Below are 19,180 nucleotides of genomic sequence, written 5' to 3'. Positions count from 1 at the left end.
CTTCCCAGGGTAGAGATTAAGTGTCAGACAGGCTCGGTCTCTTTTTTTTCTTTGCAGTTTTAAAAAGGCATGTCATTTAAAGAGTTCATCTGGTATAATGCAGCTAGAAGAAAAATCACATACTAGGAAGAAACATCTAAATCAAGTTATCCGAAATTCATGGAAACACCAACATTCAACATTTTAATTAACTTCAAAAGCAAAAGCTTGGATCACATGTTCCTAAGGGGTAAAATAAATACTTATATATAATAAATACTAAAATAAACTATAATACCCAATATTGAACGTCTTTCTTCAGACCGCAGATACCGAGGACTGCTGTATTTATCTTTATAAAAAGCACCTCTCCTTAGGCATTTATCTCAGGGTTCTATATAATGTATAAGGGCAACATCAAATGTATCAAAAGTGAAACTGCTCAAACAGCCTTTATCCTTCTCCACCTCCCAACCTGCAAGAGTGAGAGGAGAGAGGAGAAGCTCTGTGAAACAAAGGCTGGCCCAAGGTGCCAGGGCAATGTGCCCCAGAGCCCATTCCAGGAGCAAGGACCGTGTTCAGAAACAGTTCTCAAATCTCTCATAACCCACAAATTTCTGCTGGAGAATAATTGTACCTCTTTTTTGCATTAACTGGTCTACATCTACTTCAAAAGGCCTGTGATTTTGAAACTTCCTTCATTTCTATGGATCACAAAACACTTCATGCCCTAATTGATGGGTTGATGCCTTGTTTATGGCCAACTGTTGCCAAGATGAGACCTCTATAAAGGACCCCTTCAAATGCCTAGTCATACATATCATGAAGGTGACCCGCGATCATAACCTTGGCATTATCTCTGACAACTCATTCTCCTTCTTCCTGCATACCCAATCACTTACCAAATCGCATCATTTCTATCTCAGTATCTGACCCTTTTTTTTCTACTCAGCTAGCATCTTAGTTTGGATCTTATGCATATAAGATTATGCCTTGTTTTCCTCCCTTCTATCACAAACTACAAGATATAGTGGTCATTTCTCCCCAATATTCCTAGCATTTCCACTCCAGTAGCCAATTCTTCCTTTTGATTAGTGTCAGATGAGAATATAAGTTCCACTCATCCATTCTCCCACCATTTGAAGAATCAAATAATCAAAGTAAAAGAAATTCACTACTCTGCTTTGGGAAGAGAGCTGTTCCACCAGATACCCAGATACCAGAAGTCCCCTAGAACTAACATATCATTATGTGCAACGTTTGTGATCTGTTTTTCAGATTCCTTATCTATTTCCTCTTTCCGTTTAGGTAGACTATCTTCCAATGGCAGAATCAATCCTGTTTCTGCTTCTGTTGATCTTCATCAAACTGTTTTCTACTTCTAGTTCTTAGATTTATTCGCAAGTATATTTTTAAAATATTCAATGATACTCCACCCTAAGAAAAAGTAGGGAAGAGATAGGAGGCTCTCTGTGTTGCTTGTTAAAACTCACATTGTTTGTGTACTGATTGTGTCCTCTCCTCTTCAATTCTATGTATGCATACCTGTGTGATTAATGCAAAAAAAACAAACCAAACCAAAAAACAGGCTTCCACCTTCTCTGTGCTGCCACATAGAAAGATTCAGGGAGAAGTTTTGATCTCTTTAAAGAGATGGGAGACATTATCTTCACATGGATTTCCTGTGCAAGAGAGATATATTATAATCATATCCCCTAGGCAAATATAATTTTGCCATATATAGGACATATACAGGCAAATATCATAATTTATATACCACTGAACTAACAAAAATAAGTCCTTGAAGCAAATGATATGCTGGGCATTGATAGCCTCATGAGGAGAACATTCTAAGCCAAACTCTCCCTTTTTCCAGACTCATATGGTATGACATTGGGGGATACCTCACCTGGGAGTCCCCTCCTTATTCTTAATTCCTCAGTCTCATTTATTGATATTACACACTGGGATTTTCCTCCAGCTATACATTTTCCATTTAATGCAAGTGGAATTCCTCTCCTTCATACAAGGGATATATATTACATAATCAGATAATAGATATTTTTTAAGTATCTATGTATTAGAAACAATATTTGAACTCAGATACTCTGACTCCAGAACTTGTGTCCTTTCCACTGTACTAGACTTTTCATGCAATATATTGGGACTTGAAACATTCTCATGATATCTTTAAATGGCATCTATGGGTAGAGTAGGGTAGGAAGTGAGGAGTATATAATACTGCCCAAGGATAAAGTCAAGAGGAGTGAGACAGAGAAATCTTGAAGTAAAATAGAGAAGCTGAACATAGGATGAAAAAGGTTGTGGTACATATGTGAAAAACATGGGATATGAAAGGAGAGGATAGAAGGTGAGTCAGACAATATATGAATGGAATGTATGATGCTATGTGAATGGTGCTATATATGTATGTCAGTAACACAGTATGAAAAGTATACCATGGTATATATGGAAGGTATGTGTGACTTGGGTACATCCAGGTGTGTCTACTCTGATTATTTAAACATAAAGAAGAAGTTAATTGGTGGATTAATTGGACGTGTTTGGAATCTGGCCCATTCTTCTCCAAAAGGGCAACTGTGATTTCCACCTTGAAAGGAGCAGAAGGGCTAGGGCTGGGTATTTTCTCCTTTTCTTCTCTATTTCCAGGGCAGGTATTGAACCAGAATTATATATATTTACCTATCAAATATCAATAATCTAGAGGTATAAGGCTGGTTCAGAAGGAAAGCTGCTTTCCTCTTCACTCTTTAAGGGGACAGTAGCTTATCTTAATTAATCTTAATCTTAATTTAGATTCACTATTAGTTTCTTCCCAGTGTCTTCAAACTAATGGTCCTAGGGCCATTTTTTAAAATCCCTAAATCCTTCATCCTCTCCAACCCTTGAAGCCATATAGTTCTATCAATATTTTTCTCACAGAGCATCTACTCACATTGTCCAAAGTACCATGGAGGATCAGGAACAAAGTTTTCTTATTTCCCCTGCCTTTAAGAAATGTAAAGAGTCATTTCCAAATGATCATCCTAGTGCAAACATCAACAACATGGAAATAGATTCTGATCAAGGACACATGTAAAACCCAGTGGAATTGCTCATTGGCTATGGAAAAGGGTGGGGGAGGTGAGGGAAAGAACATGATTCTTGAAACCAAGGAATAATGTTCCAAATTGACTAATTAAATGAAATCTTCAAAAAATAAAAAGAAATTTAAAGAGTCAAGGAGACAAAAGGACCATATTTAAAATAATTAGAGGATAATCATATATTAAAACTTTGATGGTGGGGTAGTTAAGTAGCTCAGTGGATAGAGTCATGCCTAAGGGGGGGGGGGGGGGATTCTGGATTCAAATATGACCTCAGACACTTTTTAGCTATGTGACCCTGGGCAAATTGCTTAAGCACAACTGCCTAGCTTTTACTGCTTTTCTGCCTTGAAACCAATACTTAGTATCAATTCTAGGACAGAAGGTAAGGGTTTAAATTAAAACAAAACAAAACAAAACTTTGGTGGCTGCTAACTAGTTATATTGGATAACAGCTATGTCCCACAAGCTCTGTGTGCCTGATTTTAAGTGCAATTGGAAATCCAAGAAGGGAGAGATCCAGGTGGGCTGGAGAAACTGGAGAAGGGTTCTTAGAAGAGGTGAAACAAGTAGGGCCTTCAAAGATGGGCAGGGCTTAGATAAGGGGAGAGAAGAAGGGTTATTCTAGGTTGAAGGAGATCATCTAAGTGAAACTTCATGAAGCAGGAATGCACAAGATTTTGAAGAGGCCAAAGAATAGAGAAAGAGGGTTAGTATCTGAGGAGTAGGGAACAAGGCCAGGTAGGTAGGTTGAGGACCAATTGTGGAAGGTCTTAAAGGTTAGGCAAGGGAAAACTAGCCTATTTACTGGCCTTCTTGACTTTGATGTCTTTCCTTTCCAAACTATCCTGCATATTATGGCCACAATAATCTTTCTTTAAAAAAGAATTTTTTTTTTAAACCCTAACCTTCCACCTTAGAATCAATACTATGTATTGGTTCCAAGACAGAAGAGTGGTAAGGACAAGGCAGTGGAGGGTAAGTGACTTTCCCAGGAAGTGTCTGAGGTCAGATTTGAACCTAGGACCTCCCATCTCTAGGCCTGGCTCTTAATCCACTGAGCTACCTACACAGCTGTACCCTGCATTAATCTTTCTAAAATATAATTCTGATCTCTGTCACTTATTTTCAGAAAACTTCAGAGATCTTCCTGTTGTTTATTGGATAAACTCCTATGTTCTCAGAATCACACATTTCAGGCTCAATATAACTTTCTCCACTCTTCCTATCAAATATCCTGTGTTCTAGTCAAGCTTTCTTTTTTCTCGACCCTATTCTTGAAGTGCCCTCCCAACATATCCAAGTCTATTGAAATTATATCCATCCTTCAAGAAAAAATGCAAATAATTCCTCTTTCATGTAGACTTCCTGATATACAAAGGTAAAGGTGATTTTTCCTTCCTTTGAAAAATCCACTAGCATTTTATTTTACCTCTCTCAGGGACCTATCTGCCTTATATTATAGTTATTTCTTTATATGTCTGCCTTATATTGTACTTATTTCTCTACATATCTATCTCTTCTATTAAAGAATGAGTTCCTTCAAGCCAAGGAGCCATCACAGTCATTTTTCCATCTCCCTCACTATCCCTCAACCATAGATTTTTATGTGAATTGAGAATTCAATAAATACTTGTTAGATATTTTAAATGCTTAGTCCATAAGAATTAACTCTATCTCTCATGCATACTTCATCATCCCTATTCCTTCCAACTGTACCAGTTCTTTGACAATCTCCTTATTGTGATCCATTTGTGATTTGCTTCTTTATGATTCTTAAGAGTATTCAAATATCTTTCTCTATTTTTTAGAACTGGCATGTTTTGGATTTAGCAAAATGCCTCTTTGACATAGATATAGATGCAAGAATATATTGGTATTGTTTAGTATTGACATTATAGTGCTTTAGTTCTGAGAATTCACCTTAAAATGGTTTACAACTATCTCAAAAAACTACAAACTAAATCATAAAATATGAATAGAGTTTGATGTATATTAAAATGTATATTAACAAAACAGTAATATTAAATTTATTCCCAGTAGTATAGCAGGGGAAGCAGCCAGAGATCAAGCAGCAGTTGCTATAACAATGCCATCAGTAGCCACAGCAATGCTGCCATCATGAATCAGGAGATGTGGGATTATTGGAGTAAGGAATAAAAAGAAAGCTAGACTAGAATATGGAGTCCATTTCATAATACCACTTGTAAAAGGCAGGTTGCCTTATAATGAGAAGTTACAGATCAGAAAGTTCAGTAAGAAATAAATAACTTAAACTAATTTCATTTCCCCTATGTCACCTTGAAATGGTGATCAATGCACCAAATTACCAAAAAAAAAATGAAAGCAATGTTAAGTAAGGGTAGGGAAAAGAAATAAATGCTTGTAGGAATAACCTCACAGAAAAACTAACAGAAAGACTGAAGTGAATAAGCAGAAAAATACAATGAATAAAGATTATGGAGTAAAAGAAAGTGAGGGAAAATCTGCAAATAGGAAAGAACAAGATTACAACAATTACGCCAGTAGAAGAAAGAATAGGACACATTGCAAGAATCTGCAGTAGTGACTGAGAATCACAATAAGATTTTTAAAAAGAACTGGCATGTATAAGATTGGTAGAAATAATACTAAAGGAAGACTTTTGAAAGATGTATATGAGAATTGACAGAAAATTAAAAATGGAAAATATCACTGAATTTTCAGATAGAATAATTAAGCACAGCAATGAGCAATGAAAGAACAATTGATAGAGGAGGGAGGCAAAAATGGGGAAAAAATTTAGATCTTTAAAAACAGAAACCACAGAAGGGAAACTGAGAATTATTGTTCTAAAAAATAGGAATAGATATTTAATAACATATTTTAATAAATTATATAAGAATTAGTGGAAAAAGAAAGTATTTTTGATAAAAATCCACAGGGTAGTAACAAAGTTGAAAATTAAATTTAATTCCCCCAGAAATGTAGTTTTCAAGTTCTAGAGCTTCAGTATTAAAGACAGAATATTATAAACAACCAGGAAGAAGTAAATAAAATATCAAAAAGAACCTTTCTGATTATATAATACAACTCAGTGACTATAAGTATTGAAAGAAGATGGAATATGATACCTTGAAAAAGGAAATTGGCCTATACTCCCAAAGTTAGTTATCTTGAAAAACTGAGCATACAAAAATATAACAAGGCACCTTTGACATTAGAACAATCTTGATACTAAATGTAATGAATGGTAAAGTGATAAAACCTCAGTAATAAGACATTAATCCTGACATTTCTTCATCAGAGTTTGGCAAATCTAACTGAAAGATCAAGAAGGAAACTACACACCTAAAAAAGTTTTAAAATTAAATTTTGTAGACATATGGAAATTTCTGAATGGAAATATTATAGAATATGCATGTTTCCTCAAGCTCCTGTAGGACGAACACAAAAACTGATGGAAGTACTAGGATGTAAGAGTCTCATCAACAAATGCAGAAAATAAACATCTTATACATATTCATTATAGACCCTAACAGAGGAAAAAAAATTATAATCAATGAATGAAATATGAACAAAGGATGAAGATATAAATGGAGAGTAAGAAATGACATCCTAAATAAGACCAGATCCTAGGATTACTACAGAATGTATATTAATAATAATGACATTATGTAGCATAAAAGATTAATAGTCTTTTATTAAATAGCAAAGTCTATTTGGAAAAACAAAAGATCAAGAATATCAAGGTAGATAATGAAAAAAAATGCAAAGGAAGGTGGCCTAGCAGTATGAGATCTTAAAATGTACTATAAAGCAGTGGTCATCAAAACAATATGAAACTGACTAAGAGACAGAAGGGAGGATCAGTGGAATAGACTTGAGGTAAGTGACCTCAGCAAGACAGTCTATGATAAACCCAAAGATCCCAGTTTTTGGGACAAAAATCCACTATTTGATTAAAAAAAAATGCTGGGAAAATTAGAAGACAGTATGGGAGAGATTAGGTTTGGATCAACATCTTACACCCTACGAAGATAAACACAGAATGGGTGAATGACTTGAACATAAAGAAGGAAATTATAAGTAAATTAGGTGAACACAGAAGAGTATACTTGTCAGATTTTTTTTTTTTAAACCCTCACCTTCCATCTTGGTGTATTGGCTCCAAGGCAGAAGAGTGGTAAGGGCTAGGCAATGGGGGTTAGGTGACTTGCCCAGGGTCACACAGCTGGGAAGTGTCTGAGGCCAGATTTGAACCTAGGACCTCCCGTCTCTAGGCCTGGCTCTCCATCCACTGAGCTACCCAGCTGCCCCCTACTTGTCAGATCTTTGGGAAAGGAAAAATTTTAAGAACAAGCAAGAGTTAGAACAAATTACAAAATGTAAAATAATTTTGATTACATTAAATTAAAAAGTTTTTGTACAAACAAAACCAACACAATCAAAATTAAAGGGAAGCAACAAATTAGGAAACAATCTTTATAACAAAAACCTCTGACAAAGGTCTGATTACTCAAATTTATAAGGAGCTAAATAAATTGTACAAAAAATCAAGCCATTCTCCAATTGATAAATGGGCAAGGGACATGAATAGGTAATTTTCAGATAAAGAAATCAAAACTATTAATAAGCACATGAAAAAATATTCTAAATCTATTATAATCAGAGAGATGCAAATCAAAACAACTCTGAGGTATCACCTCACACCTAGCAGATTGGCTAACATGACAGCAAAGAAAAGTAATGAATATTGGAGTGGATGTGGCAAAGTTGGGACATTAATGCACTGCTGATGGAGTTATGAATTGATCCAACCATTCTGGAAGGCAATTTGGAACTATGCCCAAAGGGCGCTAAAAGACTTTTGATCCAGCCATAGCACTGCTGGACTTATACCCCAAAGAGATAATAAGGAAAAAGACCTGTACAAGAATATTCATAGCTGTGCTCTTTGTGGTGGCAAAAAATCAGAAAATGAGGGGATGCCTTTCAATTGGGGAATGGCTGAACAAATTGTGGTATATGTTGGTGATGGAATACTATTGTGCTCAAAGGAATAATAAACTGGAGGAATTCCATGTGAACTGGAACAACCTCCAGGAATTGATGCAGAGTGACAGGAGCAGAACCAAGAGAACAATGTATACAGAGACTGATACACTGTGGTAAAACAAAATGTAGTGGACTTCTCTACTAGCAGCAATGTGATCCAGAACTATTTGGAGGATCATATGAGAAAGAACACTATCCACCAGAGGAAGAACTGTGGGAGTAGAAACACAAAAGAAAAACAACTGCTTGATCACATGGGTTGATGGGGATATGACTGGTGAATTAGACTCCAAAAGATCACCCTAGTGGAAATATTCATAATATGGAAATAGGTCTTGATCAATGATACATGTTAAACCCAGTGGAATTTTGCCTCAGATACCGGAGAGGGGTGGGAGGAGGGGAGGGAAAGAACATGAGTCTTATAACCATGGAAAAATATTCTAAATCATCTAATTAAATAAAATTTTTTAAAAAAGACTAAAATAGGAGTAATTGATTGAGTATGTGATTTTCTCCAAAATCTCAAACTAAAAGAGAATTTTAAAATTAAAGGCCAGATGGAAAGTTAAAAATTAAAATTATGTTAACAAATAAAGTTTTAAAAATTTAACAAAATAGATAAGCCAAAACAAATTGGATAAAAAGAGAAAAATAAAATGAATAAAAATAAAAAGTATTTACAACAAATGAAATCACAACTAGAACAAAAGCTACTATATTGAATTATCTGTTAAAACACTGAAAATTTCCATGAAATGAATGTTAATAAAAATAATAACAGTGTAAACATAATAGGAAATAGTTAAGCTAAAAAACATGATCTCAGAAAACAAAACCAAGGAAATTATAAATGAACTCCCGTTGAAAAAAATTCTAGGTACATATTAAAATATAAATAAATTATATTCAATAATTCATGAACAAGTAATCTGTGCTACAAAAACTATTTTCAAAAATATGGGGGGAAAATCTTTCTATGATATAAGTTTGGTGTTGATTTCCCTACTTGTGATAAGAGAAAGTGAACTATGAACCCAAACCACTAATAAACACCCATGAAATTTTAAATAAAATACTGACAAAAAGATTACAGGAATATACTCTAAAAATGTATTTGTTACAACTAATTTGGATCTATACCAAGACATAGAGTCTGGTTCAACATTAGGAAAACAACTAGCATGTTAATTATTAAACTAGGCCACTCACTGTTAGCAATTGGAATGAGAACTCTCCAGGTTTGAAGAATTTGAAAATGGGAAAGGAGACTTGAATAGTTTCTCTTACCTGTTTCAGTTCTTTTATCGCTGGCCAATGAATGCCTTTCCAAATGAATGATTATGTGATAACCAAGTGTCTGTATTAAAAGACTGGAAAAGAGACCTGTGCTCAATACTTAGCATATCCAAAGAAATTTTTAAGAGGATTTTTAAAAAATGACTAGATGGAGATGGGAATGAGATGTTTATAGTTTTCAAATCTGTATCCAGATAGGAATGATGTGATAGTATGACAATTCTGAAGATGACCACCCTACTTTTTTTTGTATAGGAAAAGTCCTATCTCTAAAATGTGTTAGAGATTCACTTTCCTTTTCAAGAGTTACAGTTTGGTAATTGTAAGGGGCAAGATATTATTTGTTACCTTTGCTTCCAGAACAATACTTTGGAATCTTCAAGCACAGCAAACATTTTTTAAATTCTTACCTTCCATCTTAGAATCAATATTGTTAGTAGTTCCAAGGCAGAGGAGCAGTCAGAGCTGAGCAATGGAGGTTACATTATTTGCCCTGGATAACAGAGCAAGCTAGGAAGGGTCTGAAGTCACATTTGAATCCAAGACCTCCTGTCTTGAGGTCTAGCTTTCAATCCACTAAACCACATAGCTGCCCCTAACCCCTGAAGCTCAGTAATTTGTTGAGGAGAATAAAAGTATGAAATTGAACATTTTCAGATTGATTCAGTTATTCAACAAGGGGGATGTGGAAGACCTTATGTAAAGTATCAGGTACTACAGGGCCATCTGGGCCTGAATTGATAGTCATCTAGGAAATTATAAATTGAAGGTAATGGGGATACCATATCTGATGGTTTGGGGATAAAAACAAACAGGCTTTATAGCATGCTAGATAATTTGTATGGGCACAAATCTTTCTAAAGATTTCTACCATTTTCTGAGAATCTCTTCTTTTATTCTCTTCCTAATGGAGAGAAGATGCCTTCTCCCAATATTTCATCTTTCACCCATCTCACATTAAGAAGTGTCCTTTTACTTGTCAAGGCAAACACCTTTACATGTGCAAATTATTTTGTTCAATCCCTTCTTCTCTGGTAGATTGCCTCTTCTATCATCCTCAGTTTTTCACTTAACTTCAATCTTTCCCTATTTATTGGCTACTTCCCCACTGCCTATAAACATGCCCCATGTCTCCTTATTGTCAAAAAACCCTCATTTTATCTCAGTATTTTTCCTAGTTATTATCTCCTTTCTCTCCCTTTAATGGCTAATTTCCTTGAGACTATCCACAAAGAATACCTCTACTTCCCTTTCTCTCACTCTTTACTTTCTACAGTCTCTCTAACCTGATCATCATTCATTTGACACTATTCTCTCTAGAGCTACCAAGATCTTTGAATTGTCAAAACTAAAGGCTTTTTCTTAATCATCAACTTTCTTGACTTTTCCACAGCCAACTGTCAATTATTACCCTCTTCTCTTTATTTTTTCCTCTCTAGATTCTAGTAACTGCTTTTATTACCTGTCTAATAGCTCCTTCTCAGTCTCTTTTGACCCTTGATGGATATTATTCAAGTCACCCTTGCTAATCTTGAGAGTTTCACTGGGCTCTGTCCTAAGCTCTTTTTCTTCTTTGATACCTTTTCACTTTTTTATTTCATTAGTTCTCATGGATTTAATTATCATCTCTATGCTAATGAATCTAGATTAACCTATCCAGTCCTAACCCTCTGCTGACCCCAAATTTTATATATATATTAAACCTTTACCTTCCATCTTAGAATCAATACTGGGTATTGGTACTAAGGCAGAAGAGTGGTAAGGGCTAGGCAATGGGGGTTAAGTGATTTTCCCAGGGTCACACAGCTGTGAAGTGTCTGAGACAATATTTGAACCCAGGACCTCCAGTCTCTGGGCCTGGTTCTCAATCCACTGAACCATCCAGCTGCCCCTCCCCCCAAATTTTATATTTTGAGTTGCTTATAGGACATTTTGAACTAGATGTCTTAAAGACATCTTAAATTTAGCCTGTTTAAAATTAAACTCATTACCTTTTGCCTCAAATTCTCCCCTCTTCCTAACCTCCCTTTTCCTGTGCAGGGCACTTTCATTCTCCCAGTTACCCAGAATCTCAATCTAGTTGTTAGCCTCTACTCATTACTCTTTTATCCTTTGTTCTATGATCAGTTGATATGTCCTAATAATTCTCCCTTTGCAACATCTCTCCCTTATGCCCCTTTCCCTACTATGATACTGCCCTCATCCTGGTACAGGTCACCATCAATTCACACCTGGAATGTCTAAATAGCCTTCTGGTGGGCCCCTGGTCTAAAAATCTCTCTTCACTCTAGTCTATCTTCCATTCTGCTATCAAAATGATCTTTCTAAATTCTAGGTCTGACTTGTCATTCTCCTGTTCAATAAAACTCCAGTGGTTCCCTTTTGTTCTAAAAAAAAAAAAAATCAAATATAAACCCCCCTATTTGGTATTGAGAGCCCTTTGTAACCTGGGTCATTCCTATTTTCTACTTTATTCCTCCATCTCCTGCCTCCAGATATTTTTACTCTCTCCCTCCTTACCTCCACCTAGCAGATTCTCTGGTTTCCTTTAAGTCAGCTAAAATCCTGCTTTCTGCAAGAACACTTTCCCATTCCACCTTAATGTTAGTACCTTCCCTTCCTGATTATCATCAATTTGTTGTGCATATATCTTGTCTGTACATGGTTCTTGTATGTTGTTTCTCTCATTACACTCTGAATTCCTTGATGTTGGAGGCTCTTCATGTCTTTCTATTGTTTAACATAATGCCTAGTACTCATGGGTTGGTACTTAACAGTAGCTTTTTGAATAATGACCAACTACATTTACAAAGGACTCTTGAGGAAACATGCTATCCATTTCCTGATAGAGAAGAGATGAACTCGGAGAATATTTCAAAGCATACTTTCTTTTCTTTTTTAGACATAGTTAATGTAGGAATGTTTTGCGTGACTATACATGTTTGTAATGGGCTTTGTTTTTCGCACTTTTTCAGGGGCAGAATTTGGAAATTAAAATAAAATTAAAGTGAAATTTAAAAATAGTTGTTGACCAGTCCTAGAAAAATGGCCACACCTAACCTCTAAGGAGGGGGGCTACAGGTCTAGCATTGAGTTTGAATTGACACTATTTTGGGGTGGAAGTGAGAGAATTGCTATTATCTAATCAGTGGATATGAAAACTCAAGCTTTTTCAGTGACTAAGAATGGAGGAAGGGGTGATATGCCATTTGCAGATCAAATGCTATACCTTTATTATAGTTCAGAAAAATTATAGATTCTTATTTTGGGGACTAGTCTTTTTGGTGAAAGGTTGTGTCTGATTTGGACATATCTTTCTCTTCCTGCCTAAAATGTCATCCTGCCCCTTTTCTGGTGAAATGCAGGGATGATCTCTGACTACAACTACTGATTCTGGGCTGTAAAGGTCATATCTTAAAGAACAATCAAAAACAACCACATCACTCTACACTATTTACAAGCTTATCTAAGTATGAATGCTCTCTCTAGATTCAGACAGTCTAACAGATATGTTCTGGAATATGTAAAAAATTACTCCTAAATGCAAACCTCTCTCTGACTCAGCCCCTAGTTTTTTCATTTTCCTATGGGCTGATACCCACTCTCATTCTCAAATCCCAGACTCACAGGATCAGACAAACCAAAGTTAATGGCCATGCACTTTCTTAGCAGTACCAAATAACAGAAGATAAAGAGAGACAATATAACAAAGTATAGTAGGCTGATATAATTTGCAATTAGAGTTCAGTTTTTCCTTTCCTCCTGAATTTAGTTCTTCTTCCTACTCTTCTGAGGGAAATACAGGAAGTAAAGGGACAGTGGAAATAAAAGAGGAGAGCTTCTCTCACATTGAGCTCCAGGGAAGAGAGAAGGACAGATGATCTGTGGACTGGACTTTTGTTCACTGTTCTAACTGTAGGCTGCAGATTGGGTTCAATGTGTTCTCCTCCCCAGTCTGGCTGGCCCCAGTCTGCTTGGGCCAGGTCAGTAAGGAGGTCTCAGCTCCTGCTTTTCATTGAAGGGGACAGTGCTCCATCCCCAGCTTTTTGCTGACTCAATTGAAGCATGTACATTGCTATTTACTCTTTCTAAATCTGTTATGTGGCTTCTTGGAAGAAATTTCTCTCAAAAGCTTCAAAACCCTGGGGAATTCTGGGAAATAGATACATATTTATGTGCCCATATTCTAGTCTACCAAAAGTCTCTTTGATTTTTGGTCCAGGAAATTCCTCTTAAACTTTCCTGAGTATTTTGAGTCTTTCATGTCCAAAGTTTTATAAACTGGAAACTTCCAGCTCCTCAGACAATTATCACCTCCTGGTTAACTGGAAGGGGGAAACCAAATCAGACTGCCTAAGTGGGATCCTCCCTGTCAAAAATACCTGGCCCTGTTCAGCTTGACTGAGATGCACTGAGGCACAGATTGAAGATGGATCTAGGAATTCCACCCATGGAACTGGTAAGAGCTTGGTGTAAAGATGGTTTAAAAGCTGGAAGCTGCCTCTTGTAAAACAATGGAGGACTCACACCTCTTTCTATATCTGGATGATTATCATATCCAAGGTTGTCCGGGAACATCCTCAGTTGCCCCTATCCCTCACCCCCCTTTCCTGCATGGAGGTGTGAGTCTGAGCCCCAGGAATGGCTATAGGAATTCAGGGAGAGAGGTCAGTGTACTGCCCTAATTTTGGAAATGTCATCTTCTGGCCCAGTTTTGGGAATGGATGCTGTTATAATCTTCCTTTGTTATCCCTGCAGCCCCTAGGTGATCCATACTTTGGATGTCTCCAGTTAAGTCACAAGGCCTTCCTTTAGACATGATATAAAAGAATCTATTCCTTTCAACACTGACTTATTGAATTCTTTTTTTTAAAGCTCCTTTAAGTCCCAGAAAGACCCCAACAGCTCTTTTTGTCTGTATCTCCAGAGTTGCAGATAAACTAATAGATTGAAATTAGAATCACTGATGGACAAGCTTTATCCACCTGGAGGGAAGCAGAGTACATGGATGCTAGAAAAACTGAGAATTGGGTTTTCTGAGATTGGATGGGGACAGAAAAACCGAGACTCCTCTGAAAAATTCTTGATTCCTTATAGCCTAAGAAGACCTAGGCAAGTCTACTGGCTTCCCTGCTTCCCAAGCAGGATCCAGCATGGTCTCACAAGCTCCTAAATACCTCCTTTACTCCTAAAATTCCTCAATAATGTCATTGTCATCAATTTTGGAGATTATGGGATTCATTTAGATTACTGTATCCTTTAAAAAACATACAGATTATCCTGGGAAGGCTAAGAGGGTCCATTAGTCATTCATATCTTAGTATGAATTTAGTCCTGTATTCAGTGAATCCAGGATTAAAAAACATCAAAGAAGAAAAACGCAAGATTCAAGAAAATTTGTTGGGGAAACTGGTGTTTAAAAACCATCTTCAGCGAGGGGCTTTTCCCAACCTGAGGAAGCCACAGCACCGGGAGACGCCCCCGGAAGCCCGCACTCTGGTGCTCCACAGTCTTTCCAGCCGCAGCCCCTCTTGGCCGGATTCGGAGCCTTGCGTTCTAATGCGCCTGCTTGGAACGAGAGCGGGAGGGGGAAGGGTGGAAGCAACCTGGAGAGGGCGGGGCTCGGCGGGCGGTTGAACCGCTAGCGAAGGGGGAGGGGTGTGAGAAGGAGTAGGCGTGGGAGGGAAAGAGCCCTGGGCAGGCGCGCGAGGTCCTGGTCCGCCCTAGGACATGGGCAAGGTCCTCGGTTTGGACCAATTTGGGCCTCTTCTTCCTTTAGGTCGCGCTGTGGCTGTGCACTCGTTTGGCCTCCCGTAGAGTCCGACGGTCCGGACTCCCCTCCAAGTCTCTTTTAGCTGCCCCCTCCAATACAGGCCCATAGCAGGGCTGTCCAGGGATTCAAGTGTAAGCACGCCGAAGGTCATTCTGGCCAAGAGCTCGGAGAAGTCCTTTCAGATTCAATAAACCCCGAGGGTGGAGTGGAGTGGGGCGGGGCCAGACAAGTATCTAGGGGTTTAGGCAGGACACTGGCATCCTCTGAGTTTATAATCGACCTGAACTAGTGAGGCACATTTGAAAAGATTATCTGCACTGTCAGATGAGTCCTGAAGGGTCTGACTAGTAAAGGAGTTCAGAAATGGGAGAAATCCCTTTGAAATGACAAAAGTTAGGAAAAGCTCACATGAACAGAGACAGAATTCAAGGGTGAAATTTAGATATATGCGTTAGTTTATAGTGCCACATCGAAGAGAAACCACTAATATTCCATACATTTTCCAAGGTCTTAAAGCCTTTGCTGTGGAACGGATGTCTTTTTTTTCCTGGAAGAAAAAAACATAAAGCTCAATTAGAAGAGAAATGGTCAGTCTTGTGGAATATTAAGGTGAGAAGACTGGAGAAGTAGGGGACATGCCAACAATTTTTTATTAAGCACCTACTATGTGCGGGGCATCCTGAGGCTACAAAGAAAGGCAGAGGATATAGTTTGTACTCTCAAGGTCACAATCTAATGGGGGAGACAGCAGAAAAACAACTATATACCAATGATTCACTACGGGATAAATTGGAAATAATTAGCAGAAGGAAGTTACTAGGCTTCTTGCAGAGGGTAGGGTTTTTAGCTGGGACTTGAAGAAAACCAGGGAAGGCAGAAAGCCAAAATGAGGAGGGAGAGAATTCCAGGAGCAGAAATGCATAAAATCAGGAGATGGAGTCACCAGATTACACTGAACTAGGAAGAATGGAGGCACCAGATTGGGAGTGGGTCTAGGATAGCCCAATGTGTGGTAGAAGTAGGAAGGATTCCTGTGACAAACCAGAAGATCAGAGCAGGGCCCAAGTTTTAAATCTGTATTTCTAAGTCCAAATGAGCAAAGGTAAATCTCACTGAAAAACATCCCAACTGGGTATCTATCCCAAAAGAATTTCTCCCTTTAAATCCTACCCACCCACCCAAGAACTACTAGGGGAGGCACTCATAGTCAATAGCAACCTTTTCCTCACCTTCATATAATAAGTGAAAGCAGCACTTTAATACATTTAATAATTTCTTTTATGAATTTCATGATTACTCCACATACATTTAATTGGATATTAAAGTTGAATCTTTCTTTGGTACATTCCTAAAGAAAAGATAGGAGAAGGAAAACTATGAACTTAGATGCATAAACTCCATTTCCTCCCTAATATCTCCTCTGAGGAGAAAATCTGTAACCCACAGACCTGGGGTCAAGATAAGCATAAGGATCTTAGAATGTTGGAGCAAGAAATTTAGGGACCTATTTGCACTAGGGTGATTGTTTAGAGTCTAGATCCCCAATCATGTCCCCATCAACCCATGTGATAGGGATATGATTGGGGATCTACACTCTAAAGATCACTCTAGTGTAAATATCAATAATAGGGAAATAGGTCTTGATCAATGACACATGGAAAACCCAGTGGAATTGTGCATGAGCTATGTATGGGAATGGGATGGGAGGAAGGGAGGGAAATAACATGAATCTTTTAACCATGGAAAAATATTCTTAATTAACTAATTAAATACAATTTCCTAATAAATAAAAATAAAGTTAAAAAAAAATTCAGGGATCTAAAGATCCCCAAGACCTCAGGAATCAACATTACTTGCAGTCTATAGGTAGATTTGAGAGAGATCTAGGAACATGGGTTCAGAAAACAGTTATATCTTTATTTTCACTACCCCCTAATTACATTCATTACACAGTTAAAAAAAATGTTTTTTTCCCCCTGTATTCCAAACCAGGGTTATTTTCACAGTAGGGGTCCCAAACAGAAAATTTCAGTTTATTACTAGACCAAAGGCAAATGCTATTGGCACAACCTCCTTTGCCAAAATTCCTTAGGAGAGGAGGTATATACAGCCTCTATTCTTTCTCTAATTCCATTAAAGTCTTTACTGTAATCCGGCTGACCTCCAGATCTTCAAAAATAAAAGAGGGAAGGAAACCTCACACAAAGATTGGGAAGCCCTATACTATACCATCCTAACTAAATTGAGCCCAAGAGTCCTGTTCCCCATTCTCTTCTTATTAGACCATAGAACTTGGATAGGACATAAGTCAAAGCAGAGATGGCTATCAGGGGAGCAGAGATAGAAGAAATACTCACAAGATTCATTGAAAAAGATAGACCTTCTTTTTCCATTTTCTCCCTTCTTGTCTCTTGTTTTTGAGTAGGCAAATATCCTGTCAGGCAAAACATAATTAATCTCTCTACTAGCCTGCCCTCCCCTCACTGACCTCTTGGGGGATTTTTTGCCCTCCCAACCCACAACCCCATCTAATCTCCTGCTTTGCATTCCCTTGTCAGAACCCAATATTAAACCAACTGTGGCTTTACTTTAAATTGCTTTTGCTGGGTCTATATTCTTTCCCTTCTTTCACTGAGATCAATCTATGCTCTTCTATTTTCCTTTCTGCTTCCACAAACTTATCCTATTACTTCTTTTGCTGAGTACCTTCTGTAGAGTGTAGAATCTCTCTCTCTCTCCTTGTTTAAGGACTAAGATTAGAGAATAAGGCTGGACTTTACAGTAAAGTGAAAGTAATTCTAGAACTCTCACCATTTACGGAAGCTCCAACTTCATGATCCTGTCACATTTACCTTCTTTGGTGTGAGACCATGAAGGAGTGTGGGCAGATGCATAATGAACAATTTCAGAATCTAAGCCAAATTCAATTGATCAGCCTAGTAGAACTGTGGTGATAGAGGAAATGGAGGCAGGTGGTGATTACTACTATTACTATTACTACTCCTGTGAATGCTTGAAGTAGATTAGAGGCAGAGGTCAAGGGAGTTGGGAAGGGTGAGGATTTGGGAGACTGAAGAATTCAAAGGGTTCAGGGATTTAGTCAAAGACTTTAATTATTGGGGGCAGTGATAATGATAAAAAAAAATAAAACAAAAGAGCATCAAGGACCCATTAAAAATACACAGAAGAAAGCAAAAGGCCATTCAGAAGGGGACACAGACAAGAAGGGCAGTGTTGTTAGTATCATATTAAATTTGATACTTTTTAATTTTTAAGAATTTATTTTTCATTAAAGATTTCCTGATTCCTTTTTTCCTCACCTTCTGTCAGTATCAATTTTAAGACAGAAGTGTGGCAAGGGCTAGGTAATTGGGGCCAAGAGACTTGTCCAAAGTCATATAGTTAGGAAGTGTCTTAGATCAGATTTGAACTCAGGTACACCTAACTCCAGCCCTGGCATTCTATCTGCTGTACTACCTAGTTGCCTCTTCCCAACTACTTATAAAAACAATTTTAACAATCACTTTTAAAAAAATTTAGTTCCAAATTCTCTCCGTCTGTCCCTTCCATTCCCTCTTGAGAAAGCAAGCATAAATTTAATACTTTTTGAATCAAAGCAAATCTACTGAATAAAAATCTATAGCTTCATATTTAACTGTCTTTTTTTCTGTTCTTTGTGTATTAAAAGTATATGTTTGTTGATGTTTGTTCATACCAACAGAAATATTAGTTTTTAAAAAGTCATGAACTGCAATTTGTTTTACCACTGGAGGGAACTTTCAAGAAAGGGGGATGATTGTAGAGAGAGGGTCTGAAAAGAGTAACGGGAGCCAAGTCCCACATTTGGGAAGGTAATAAGAAATTTTTTCAGAAGAAAACTAAGTTCCATTTGTGTGAAGTTGGCCTAAAGGACTCCATGGTTAAATCTTTCTTAACCTTTGTGTACTTACTTGCTCTGAACATACACCTGTGCATGAGTACTTAA

General features: G+C 37.4%; 1 long non-coding RNA gene across 3 annotated transcripts; it reads right to left on the bottom strand.

Moving 5' to 3' along the window:
* Nucleotides 1–6: 6 nt before the first annotated feature.
* Nucleotides 7–18,394, bottom strand: LOC103105129 (uncharacterized). Of its 3 annotated transcripts, none has more exons than XR_001623577.2 (6): nt 18,007–18,394; nt 17,553–17,629; nt 16,425–16,543; nt 9,414–15,742; nt 2,936–2,988; nt 7–1,661 (listed from the first exon to the last, which is right to left on the bottom strand). It is a non-coding gene; the product is annotated as an uncharacterized LOC103105129 (long non-coding RNA). The 3 variants fall into 3 exon arrangements; XR_001623578.2 differs by lacking the exon at nt 18,007–18,394 and adding an exon at nt 17,902–17,996; XR_470300.3 differs by lacking the exon at nt 18,007–18,394 and adding an exon at nt 17,784–17,893.
* Nucleotides 18,395–19,180: the final 786 nt, after the last annotated feature.

The sequence above is a fragment of the Monodelphis domestica genome, chromosome 7 (assembly GCF_027887165.1).
Source record: "Monodelphis domestica isolate mMonDom1 chromosome 7, mMonDom1.pri, whole genome shotgun sequence".
NCBI classification, from domain to species: domain Eukaryota; kingdom Metazoa; phylum Chordata; class Mammalia; order Didelphimorphia; family Didelphidae; genus Monodelphis; species Monodelphis domestica.
The sequence above is the reverse complement of the archived record's forward strand: the minus strand, read 5'-3'. Positions and strand labels throughout refer to the sequence as shown.